The sequence below is a fragment of the Carassius carassius genome, chromosome 31, assembly GCF_963082965.1.
Source record: "Carassius carassius chromosome 31, fCarCar2.1, whole genome shotgun sequence".
NCBI classification, from domain to species: Eukaryota; Metazoa; Chordata; class Actinopteri; order Cypriniformes; family Cyprinidae; genus Carassius; species Carassius carassius.
The window spans coordinates 9,660,151-9,672,656 of NC_081785.1; the positions used below are offsets into that span (position 1 = coordinate 9,660,151).

Here is a 12,506-nt window from a genome sequence, read left to right on the forward strand (position 1 = left end):
CATTTTTAAGGAAGCTGATGTCAACTCTGGGGTGACATGGAGATTCAGGCTGTGTGTGTGTTTATCTCTCTATGGTGACAGTTAGTTTGAGCTGATGATGTCAGCACTTAATGTTTGTGTGTGAAATGGAGATGCAGTGACATGCCAGAGGTGTAGTAGCTTTGAGGTTTCACACTGCTTGTGATCTGAGTGTGTTGGATCAGATTTGGCTTTCTGCGGTGCAGATCAAACCTCCTCACAATAATAGTAAGATGTGAAATTTGTGAAAAAGTGAATGTACATTATGGGACCCTCCCAACGGTTCTCAAGATAACCATTTCCAGCAGGATTAACCACATCAACTCTGGGGACCCACCGGTGGGTCCAATATTGCATATACCTAATTCTCAAAAAATCAAAATAACAGCTGAAGTGGTTAAGAAGAGATAAGCTTGACCTTATGAACTTAAACCTAAAACAGAGTACACATAGAAGAAACCTGCTTTATTGTGCCAATTTTGGGATATTTAATTGTGCCATTAAAAATCCTGTAAAGTGTGCATTTCCTCTTTGGGCTAATTCATTACTTCTGTTCATTTGTTGCTCGTTTCGGAACGATTTGGATTTTTAGGAACAGGATTTCACACTCATCAGGATTAAGTCACCTCTGACATAACAAGACATGACACCCTTGTGTCAGAAAGGCCTCCTTCAACCCATCTTGATGAAATTAAAATGTCTGAGCATCAAACAGGAGGCAGAACTTTCCTTTTAATACTTTGTTTGAACCAAAGCATGAAGCATTCATTGTAGATGCCCTTGAATTGGTGTCTGGGGGTGAAAAAAGCCAGTCAAAGATTGCATTTCTTTAGCGGCAGGATATTGACCCATTCCTCTGAAGAGTTTTGGATGTTAATGTGGGTTCACCAGGGAATCACAGACCAAATGATGAGCTCTGCAGCAAAGCAGCATCTTAATTGGGTTCCTGTGCCTTTCGGAATGAGTTTCCTGTGCTGCCTTTTAATCAGACATGCATCAGCTAATCAGCAGAGATGTTAAGATGCGATATTTACAAGAGGATACAGGCAATAATTCTGTCTTGTATTAGTGAGTGGATCTGCTTCAAAAGACCCTGACATCATGCCTCTCTCTCTATCATGGCACGCTGGGCTGAATTAGCAGAATGATGTTATATTTGTGAAGCTTTCAAAGCTGGAATAACACCTTGCTGAGGTGTTTTTTTCTTTCCACTATTGAATGCCAAAAGCATTGACTGTCCTTCACAGAGAATTTAGGGGATCGCCAGGGATTCAGCTGATTTAAATAGAAATAACATGAAGTTGTATATCTGGACATGGACTTTATACCATACACAAGTAGTGTAGGACTAACAATTTTTAAGGTTTCCATATTTTCTGCATTTTCAAGTATAGCTTATACCTGGAACCTATCTGTTCTGTTTGCATACAAAGATGTTTCTGCATGTATATATTCGCTAAAGTTCAGTAGCTGAATGCAATATTTTATATGAAAAGTGACTATTACAAACAAACTGTTCCTGAAATGGCTATCAAAAATTGACAACTGACTAGTATTGATTTGCCTCCCTTATTCAGCTTTTTTTCGTGTTCAATGTGTTTTTTTTTTTAAAGCCATTTTTTTCTGTTATGGATTTTTGCATTCTAATTTAAATTTAATTTGCCTTTCATTATAAACAAAACACAAAGTACACATACCATCTTTTTTTATACAGCGTTTTTCTCTATTTAGCAGAAGTATTGACAAAGTTGAAGGAAAACGGCAAAACGCTTACTTTGGGAAAACTTTTATAATTTTTTTTTTTTTTTATTAGGTTGCAAAATTTGACAAAAGTATTGATTAGCTTTCATAAAAGGTGTCTTATTTTCTAGTCTCGAAGAGTGCTTGGAAAAAGTAAAAAAAGAACTACTGCCTTTGTGAAACCCATCATCTAAAATTCAGGGACAAACATATTTTTGTGTTTTGAAAGCGCAACTCTCTAAATCTGAATGCCTCTACATCTACAGAGATGTAAAATTAGCATTGATTAACTGCTAGTTGTTCATGGATTACTAACACTGTGAAGCAGACCGTATCGACCAGCAGGAACAAACAATATCTAATACTCCCTTCACAAATAACAGCAGTCTTATAAACGAGATGAATTCCTCTCGAACTGCATGAACGTGATCTGTAAAGTGTGCCTTGCTTGGCTTTGAAAAATCCAGTTAAATCCAATTAAAGGCGCAATATGTAATTTTTCTGCTTTAAAAATAGCAGATATCACTATATCCATGTTATATATATTTTTTAGTTGTGTACTTACATTATCCCGAAAGTTTCCACGAACTTTCAAATCCAGAGAAAATTATAGTTTAATTAGAAGACACGGCACGTTTCTTTATTTCCGTTTTGTCGACCGTCTATGGCGTCATATAAACTTTGACCCCTCTAGTTTATCTAACTTCCTGCCGAACCGCCGAATACAAAGGTGAACAGAAGCAAAGACGAGACAAAGAAGAAAAAGTAGTAGCTAGTCTTGATCGAGACTATTATATTTTATATTTATTTTGTTTATATTCATATTTATACTTCAATCAATAACTTAGTTATGGATCATGATTATGCTTTGCCTGCACGTTCTGTGAAGCGCAAACGTACGGGTGAAATAAATGACCTGAGAAGGTTTTGGGACGAAGAAGAAACGAGACACGGGTAAATATTGGAGTTGCATTTCCAAGATAGAGAGAGCTTCGTGACAAGCTGAAACTACAGAGAGATGTTTGCATTCTAATAAACAGGTATGCATCCATTCAGCTAACTGTATCTATCCGTATATTTTGTGAAACGATGATGTTTTGTGTAAAACGCAGACGGACTAGCTCTCATGTAGAGTATAATGTAAATCTAGATGTGTTCTATATCTAGCTGGATAAAGTAGCTTTTTTAACATATATTGTGTTTTATACATATATTACTACTAGCTAGATGGAATATTGATTTGATAGGGGTCTGATAATTCATATATCTCTCCGTTCGAAAAGACGTGATTGTCAAAATACTAGGCTGCTGCTGCTGTAGGTGAAGGGAGACCGCTGACAGACCAGGCTCTTGTCTTCATGACAACAATATCTATACTTCATGTTGAACATAAATATAAAGCCTACTGATAAAGGACACCGTCAACAGTATTGACGGCAAAATAGACGATGTTTGACAGGTGCAATATTTGAAAATCGATAATTATTTATTTATTTTTTAAATTACATTTATATCTGAATTTATGTCAACCTATAGACTTCAAACATCAAAATGTCATGAATTAATATGTATTTGTGTTCAAAATTACATATAAACATATTTTCCAACACGCGTGCGTGTCGCGTGAAAAATAGGCGTCGGTTCTATTTCTAGCAAGCACGCGTTTTCCGCGCGCCTTGAGCCGCGCCTGAGACGCGCGGCTCACACAGGCAGTCTGCAAGCTCTAACCTATTAACATGGGAGCCGAATTAAAAACTGACACGCCACGCAGCTGAGACGCTTGCGCCACGCATCCAGTGTGTCGCTGGCCTCAGTTAAAATGAGTGAGGAATGTGGGGAGCGACAGAGCGCGTGTTCCAATGAACAACAACTCCCATGAGCCTACGCTCTTTCCCGACGTCATCAAAGTACGTCTTATGTTATTATTTTGATTGATGACCCCTGGTGGCCAAAAATTCCATACTGTGCGTTTAAGTCTTGTAAAGAGATTTGATAACTTTATATGATGAACAGATTTAATCTAGGCTTTTATTTACGTCTAAACAATGATGCACATACACACATGAAAGCATCAAATATAGTAAACACATAAGGTCAAACATGCGTGTGTTATGCACAAGCGGCAATGAGGTTCCTTCTGGCATGTTTACCATATGTGATGCATTCTGTTTATGTTTATCTGTGAATAAAAGCATAAATTAAATCTTTTCATCAGATAAAGTGATTTGTATCTCTTCACAAGACTTGGATTCATTTTAAGACTTTTTTTTTTTTTTTTTGGATCTTGCTTACCTGGACTTCTGATAGAGGGACAGAAGCTGCATAGGTTTCATTAAAATATGTTTCAAAGATTATGGGTTTTGAAACTTAATGGCGAGTAAATGACAGAATTGTTCCTTTTTGGGTACCTTTTAATATTCAACAAAATTTGCTTAGTTGACTTCAAATTCATATTTTTGGCATGTTTTAGGAAATAATTAAATCAGCATAGAGCTTGTATGAGTGGGAAACTCTGCTTCAGAGTTATACCAGACAAAAAAAAAGGTTTTAGTTACTTTTAACTGCTTTGTTTGATAAGGAAACCCATCTTTACATGGCCGTTTTGCCCTTCATGCATACACACATGTATAACCATACCTACACACACACACAAACATTCTTTTAGCCTCCGGGCATCAATTTGCTGCAGGAATGGCTACATCTAAACAATCAACACAGCTACCTCTTAAATCCTCTGGACTGTTAAATTCATTACTCAAACAGCTATACAAGTTTGCGTTGTCCTTAATCTAGCTGGCTGAGCTGAGTGTGGAAAGCAATTTCTGAAATATCTAGTTTGCAATTGCTTTCCAAGTCTGAGCAGCATGGGTGGCTTGTGGACTGGTCCAATGGGATCAGAGCCTGGGACCTCTTGCTACCAGGGACCTCAAGCAGGGTCAACCTAGAAATAAATGATTTAAAATTTTAGTGCTTGAATGCAGGTGAGTGTATGTTGCCACCTGTGAAATAAAGTGATGTGTATTCATGACCCCTTTTAAGCAGTATCACGTAGTGTTGTCAAAATACCAAAATTATTGTTTCGATACCGATACCTAGTCAAGAATTGCGATTTTGATACTTTTCCTGATAAGGGAAAATACACTCTCAAATATCATTGCTGTGCTTTATTTTAAAACCGAGACAACATTCTAATCATATAACACACTCATAAATGAACATATGAACAGCAGATATATTAAACATTTGAACAAAATATAAAATAAATTAGAGCAATGACATTCAAGGTAAAAGAATAAATTTAGCAGCATTATCTCAGTTATCATACGAAACATAAGAGTAATAAATTTATCTTGATTCTGAACTTGGAATAAAAATATGAACAGCGATTTATATTAAACAATGTTTCTGAACTCAGAAGATTAAATGTCAAAAGATAAACAATATCAATTTAAGCAATGGCATTCACTCATTATGAAATTATTTGGCCCGCCCCAGCCCGGAAATATAGTAACATTTCTTTACCCACCCCGAACCGCGCATCGGGGACATCACGGAAGATACGTTTCTACGTAGACCTTCGTATTGTAACCTTATCAAAGAAACTAATAAAATATTAAAATATATATTCCAAATATTTAATATAGGCTATATGAAATTGCACTAGTGATTGTTCGTCCGTGAACGAATCGTTCTCGTTCAGGTAATCCACTGATTCATATTTCTCATTCACTGAAGTTCCTCCCTCCACAGCAGCGCGCGAGCTCGGCGCCATTATCAGCGCATGCGCAGCCCGTGAACAGCTCTGTGAACTGTTTCATCCTGTCAAAGAGTTACTCAAGATGTGACGAAGCATGTGAATTGTTGAATTGAGTGAACCCAGATCGAGAGATCTTCTCATTCATGGACGAGTTGAATGAACTGATACATCTCATTATGAACTAAATGAATGAGTATACACTGTCAGTGAGCCAAGCATGTAAATCTCGATCAGCAATCAGCAGATATAAAGCGCAGTTATAGGTGCTGTGCAGATACGCTCGTTTTCATATTTAGCACAGAACATAACTCCACGTTTAATCCCCGATTAATGTGAATATTATATATGAACTGTCTGACCAAACAATTAAAATGTTAAGTATGCAAGAAAACCTTGTGCTTTGTTCATCTGAACAACTTATTTAAACTATGTAATGCGATCATGCACACATTTTAGTAAAGCCAAATCAGTTTAGTAAAGCCACTAATGCAGCCATCTCGCTGTAGTGCTTTTTTGCTGCTTGCCTGAGGAAAGAAACACGGACGTCCATAGGGAGGCACTGGAAGCGTGCGTTGCACACACCAACATGAAATACGTCTCTTACAAATCTGGAACGCAGTCATTCTTTGAAGTATCGATACTAATAAATTTAGGAATCGTGACGTTTTTAATTTCCGAGAATCGCGATACTTTTAAAGTATCGGTGCACCGTGCAACACTAGTAGCACATTATTGCAGCTTAGTTGTACTAGCTGTGGTACATTGTTGTCTCTTTTGCAATGCGTACTCTTATGCAACTTTATATTAAAGCCCTGCATTTCAGCCCAGGCCTGATGGGCCCCGTCTTTTTTTACACCCCTCGGGCTGAAGAAATTTCACATCATAGTTCAGACGTGGGACGGGCCTCAGTTTTTTATATTTTATATTTTAGACATCCATCAATTAGTGATGAAAAAAATTCCTGCGCTGGTGGAAACAACACAAGGCCATGCTACCACGACTGTCAATAACAGTTTGACGGTGCTTATTGTCCCGCCAGCAGCAACATGTATGGTGCATGCCGTCAGCGCAACTGAATAGTTCTGCGTTCAAATGCACGCAATAGGCTTAAGCTTGCTGCAAAGCATCGGCAAAAGTAATTACCATAAACGTGTCAGGGGGAAATAAGGAGATATTTGAATTATTCACTAATAAAAATTTTCTAAATCGGTGTCGCAAGAATAAAGTTGCCGATCCTGACTCGCCACCTCTTCATTAAAAGCGCCTTTAGAGAGAAGTGCATCTTTACTGATTATGATTATAATGAAAGAGTTTTTAAAAGTAGTTTAAAGCTTTCTATATATATATATAAAATATAATGTGTGTGTGTGTGTATGTATATATATATATATGTATATATATGTGTGTATATATATATGTATATGTATGTATATATATGTATATGTGTGTATATATATATATATGTATATGTGACGAGTCAGCTGCCTCCTCCCTGATTATCATTGGCACTCCGTCCTAAATCGCCGCTGTTTGGTTTGGACCCTCTCCCCCTTTGGCCACTTATTTCCCTGTTTTCCTTTATTTTTTCTCTTAATAAAAGCCTCTCCAAGGCCTTACGCCATGCACACGGTGTCTGTCGTTTGCTCCTCCCACCACAATATATACCCCTTAAATTTTCACTCTGTTATATTGCAGCCATTTACTAAAATCTTTTGTTCATTTTTTCCCTCATACTCAGGTGTTGTCCATTTCTTCTGATCATCCTTGAGATGGTTCTACACCTTCATTTGAGTCCAGCTGTGTTTGATTATACTGATTGGACTTGATTAGGAAAGCCACACACCTGTCCATATAGGACCTTACAGCTCACAGTGCATGTCAGAGCAAATGAGAATCATGAGGTCAAAGGAACTGCCTGAAGAGCTCAGAGACAGAATTATGGCAAGGAACAGATCTGGGAAGATTACAAAAAAAAATCTGCTGCACTTAAGGTTCCTAAGAGCACAGTGGCCTCCATAATCCTTAAATGGAAGACGTTTGGGACAACCAGAACCCTTCCTAGAGCTGGCTGTCTGGCCAAACTGAGCTATTGGGGGAGAAAAGACTTGGTGAGAGAGATAAAGAACCCAAAGATCACTGTGGCTGAGCTCCAGAGATGCAGTCGGGAGGTGGGAGAAAGTTGTAGAAAGTCAACCATCACTGCAGCCCTCCACCAGTTGGGGCTTTATGGCAGAGTGGCCCGACGGAAGCCTCAGTGCAAGACGCATGAAAGCCCCCATGGAGTTTGCTAAAAAAAAACACCTGAAGGATTCTCTGGTCTGATGAGACCAAGGTAGAACTTTTTGGCCTTAATTATAAGCGGTATGTGTTGAGAAAACCAGGCACTGCTCATCACCTGTTCAATACAGTCCCAACAGTGAAGCATGGTGGTGGCAGCATCATGCTGTGAGGGTGTTTTTTTTTTGTGAGGGTGAAAGATGAATGCGGCCAAGTACAGGGATATCTTGGACGAAAACCTTCTCCATTGTGCTCAGGACCTCAGGCTGGGCCGAAGGTTCACCCTCCAACAAGACAATGACCCTAAGCACACAGCAAAAAATAATGAAGGAGTGACTTCACAACAACTCCGTGACTGTTCTTGAATGTCCCAGCCAGAGCCCTGACTTAAACCCAATTGAGCATCTCTGGAGAGACCTGAAAATGGCTGTCCACCAACTTTACCATCCAACCTGACAGAACTGGAGAGGATCTGGCAGAGGATCCCCAAATCCAGGTGTGAAAAACTTGTTGCATCTTTCCCAAAAATACTCATGGCTGTATTAGATCAAAAGGCTGCTTCTACTAAATACTGAGCAAAGGGTCTGAATACCAGAGGTGGGTAGAGTACCCAAAAACTGTACTCAAGTAAAAGTACTTCTAGAAATATTTACTTAAGTAAAAGTACTAGTTACTTGAGTAAGAGTAAAAGAGTATCGGATAAAAAATCTACTCAAGTAGTTAGTTACTAGTTACTTTGGGTCATATATACTGAGCCTATTTTTATTTAGATATATAGATAAAATGTATGTTATGTGTGTGTGTATAAATGAATATATTTCATCAGCCTTTACTCCAATTTATGTAATTTATTATAAAACCCTGTCTGTTTACTTAAGTAACAGATATAGGTGTCATGCCATAACATATTTTTAATATGACTGACTTTATATTAAATGTGAATTTAACATTGAAAGTTAATGTGATATAAATATTGCTACTAATCTTTCATTGTTCAGAAAGAGAGCAAATAACATTTACATTAAAGATCATTTTCACTGACAGTCTAGATTTCAATCACTCTCAGAAACTCCCATTAAAATCACTCAAACTGTTAACACTGTGAAATCAATATCTTAATTAAAGATTCGTACACACATCTGCACTTTGTTGTTTCTGACGAGAGAATTCGCCAGAAAGAGGTCTCCAGTCAGCGAGCGAGTGAAGGAAGCACCGGCATTTTAGCGATGACTCATCTGAACGCCTCTGATTGGCCAATGCTTGAATAAACTCAAAAGAATCATGTGTGATTGGTTATGATGCACAGTGCTGTAAAAACACATCTATCTCTGACTCAGCGCCAGCAAGCGATCACAGATCTGAATTTAGCAGCTGATGATATGACTTGCTGAACGTACTCAAAAGAATGAATCATTCGCGAATGGGCATCGCTCATTGTCCAGAGAAAAGTAGACGGCGCGTTTGGAATAAACTGAAGCAGTTATAACATTTATTGCATTAAGATAAAGTAACGAGAGGAGCGTCGCCCACAGTAACGAAGTAAAAGTACAGATTTTTCCCCAAAAATTTACTCAAGTAAGAGTATAAAGTACCCATCTTTAAATATACTCCGAAAAGTATTAGTTACCCCCAAAAAATTACTCAAGTAAATGTAACGAAGTAAATATAACTCGTTACTACCCACCTCTGCTGAATACTTAGGACTAGGGCTGCACGATATTGGGAAAAAATGACATTGCGATATTTTTATTTTTCTCTCTCCCTCTCTGTCTCTCTCGCGCGCTCTCTCTCTCTGCCCTGTTAAACTTGCATGTGTTTTTCAGTCCTGTCAATGAAAAAACTTTCACTCTATGATGGTTAAGCTGTGCAATTAATCTGCGAATCACATTCGTCAAGGGCCGGGGAGCAGCTGGCCCATACAGTTAATGAATAACAGATCAACTACGACAGCCTACATCGCACATCCTGCGATGTGACTATCGTGGATTTGTACATCGCGATATCGATGCTTAAACGACACATCGTGCAGCCCTACTTAGGACCATGTGATATTTCAGTTTTTCTTTTTTAATAAATGTGCAAAAATGTCAACAATTCTGTGTTTTTCTGTCAATATGGGGTTCTGTGTGTACATTGAGGAAAAAATTAACTTTATTTTAGCAGATGGCTGCAATATAACAGAGTGAAAAATTTTAGGGGGTCTGAATACTTTCTGTACCCACTGTGTATTTATTATGTATGTGAGACATGTAGGCTATTTACTGAGTTGTACGTGCTTCTGTTCAAGACCGAGATGGCAGAAATAGCATCATTTTTGTTTTCTTTATTTTATAAAAGCACAACGTTTTGTTGATATTGTGATTGTACACAAAAGTAGACCCTTTACAGTTACGAATTATGTATTACTCTTAGGAGCAAAATGATGGCCTATCCAATGAAAAAAAAATGCAAGCGTTCGCCCTGGTCCCTCCATGTCCTGCAAAGCACGCTTTAGCTTCCACTCTCCGCACAAACTGTATGATATAGTGCACATTTATCTAGGTTTAATGTTTAAACATTGTTATATGCTTGAACTGTTTTATATCTATAGATTTTATATTTAGGCAAGTCGTGATGATTTTGGAAGGCTAAATTGATCAAACAGAGGCTCACTGTCTGCCGCTGGCCGCTTGGTCGTTGCTTTAAAAAAAAAAAAACATATATTTAACGAACAAAAAATGCTCCAAAGGTTTCTCTTAATTAACTTAATAAAATAACAAAACAAAATATAATCAATTTGCCATTACATACAAAACTGAACTATTTTAATAGCTGTTTTAGGAGAAGGGGTAAGAAAGACTGGCTCGGGCCGGTATTTCTTATAAGCTGTCGGACATGGGCCGGGAATGAACCAGAATGGACTACATCTTTACATTCTTTAACTGTGCAATGTGAATAAGAAAAGCTGATGTTCTACACAGTTCAATTCAGTTTGAATAAAAGGACACCATGTGATATGTTTACCCTAGCAGTCATTACTTACGCATGCACTCAAAGGACACCGAGTGCTTTTGCATTTTTTTTAAAAAGTAAAAATGATCAGAAACTGAGAAAGGATTTCTCCGAACATAAAGGTCGTATTTCACTTCAAGAGCTGCCCTCAGGTTTAACCACGAGATGAGATTTTAATAGGGTTTATGTTTCGAGCAAATTTGTCTGAGTAGTTTTTTCTTATTTATCACTGACTTTTAAGTCAATGGCGCATTTTATGAGTTGGTAAATAATAAAGGCGAATTATTTTTTAATCAGCGTTTACATTCAGCAAGTTACATGGGTGAGTGGAAATTGGTCCAGGCTTTTCATCATTGTGGTTAGTAAATGTCTCGCCTGTACTGGGATTTCACTGGTCCACTGAGATTTTAACGCAGGCTGTAGGTGACTGCTTTCATGAAGGTGTCTGTAGGGAACCGATTTGGTAGTGTTTTTTTTTTTTTATATATATATATTCTGTCGCAAACGTTTAAGGGGTATTCAGTAAGGCTGTCAATCAATAAAAAATTGTGAATGATTTAGCCACTACTTTGTGATAGTCTTTGTTCTAGTTAAATGTGTAGCTTAAATCATTTTAAACGTTTTAAAGAGTCCAGGTTAACCAGAGTTTCAGTATGATACTGAGAGTTGTTAGTATACAATTACTGTTGTTGTTGTTGTTGTTATTTGATGATGATAATAATTCTGTAATTAATTGTACTTAACAAACATAAGTACAATTACACAATTATCATAATTATGTCTTAATAATAATTAAAAAAGTGCTACTACTTAGTAATAAATAAATAAAATACATAATCAATTGTATTTGTTTAACATGTCCAACTACACATAAAAATATAATCTCATATGTCTGTACCCAATTAGTAATTTCTTTCGCTTTCTAGAATAAAACTGCAAATACAGTTAATTTTTATTTAATTTTTTTGTCCTCTTGCGCAGACAGATAAACTTGCTTTCATAGCATTTGCTGACATTTGAACATGCATGTATGATGAATTCAAAATTAGAATTTCAGCTATTTTAGTCTGCATATACTTGAGGGGCTCTGTGAAATTTTTATTCATATTTTCTGCACACGCAAATACATCTGCGTTACTCGCCCATAAATGATCTGGAGCTGTTAGTATATGCATATATTAATCTGCAATGAGGGGACTTTAAAGCACTCAAATCCTAACACCGATCACGCTGAAGGTTACAGTGAGGTTTATGAAGGGCCTTTAGCATTCATATGTTCATACATGCAATATTGGTCAAAGTGGATGTGCAGCTATGGACTTAGAGAGAATTTAAATGGACCCTTTATTTATTCAGTTAGTTTCTTCCTCTTTCCATTTTTCTTCCTCCTTCCTCTTCTTGTTGTTCCTTTTTTGGTTCTTTCTTCCTGCTTTCTTCCCTTTATTCATTCTTCATTTCCATATCCCTTCCACTTTTTATTCCGTTCTTCCTCATTTTCCTTCTTCCTCCTTTGTTTTTAGTTTAGGTCCCTGTGGGTATCAAGCCATATACTAACGATAGTGATATAATATGGCCAATAGGTTTATTTCCTTGCAGTGCAACCTCATACTGTATCTGTGATGATCAGAATTATTATTCATCTATAAATGTGCAATGCATTATACAACCATTTAGCATTGTCCTCTGGAGATATATGGCAATATAATTAATGCTGAATATGTTG

The 12,506-nt window shown here is 37.3% G+C and overlaps 1 pseudogene; it reads left to right on the forward strand.

The window, feature by feature from the left end:
* Nucleotides 1–12,506, forward strand: part of LOC132111492 (tetratricopeptide repeat protein 27-like) — an 87,718-nt pseudogene that overhangs the window by 14,347 nt on the left and 60,865 nt on the right.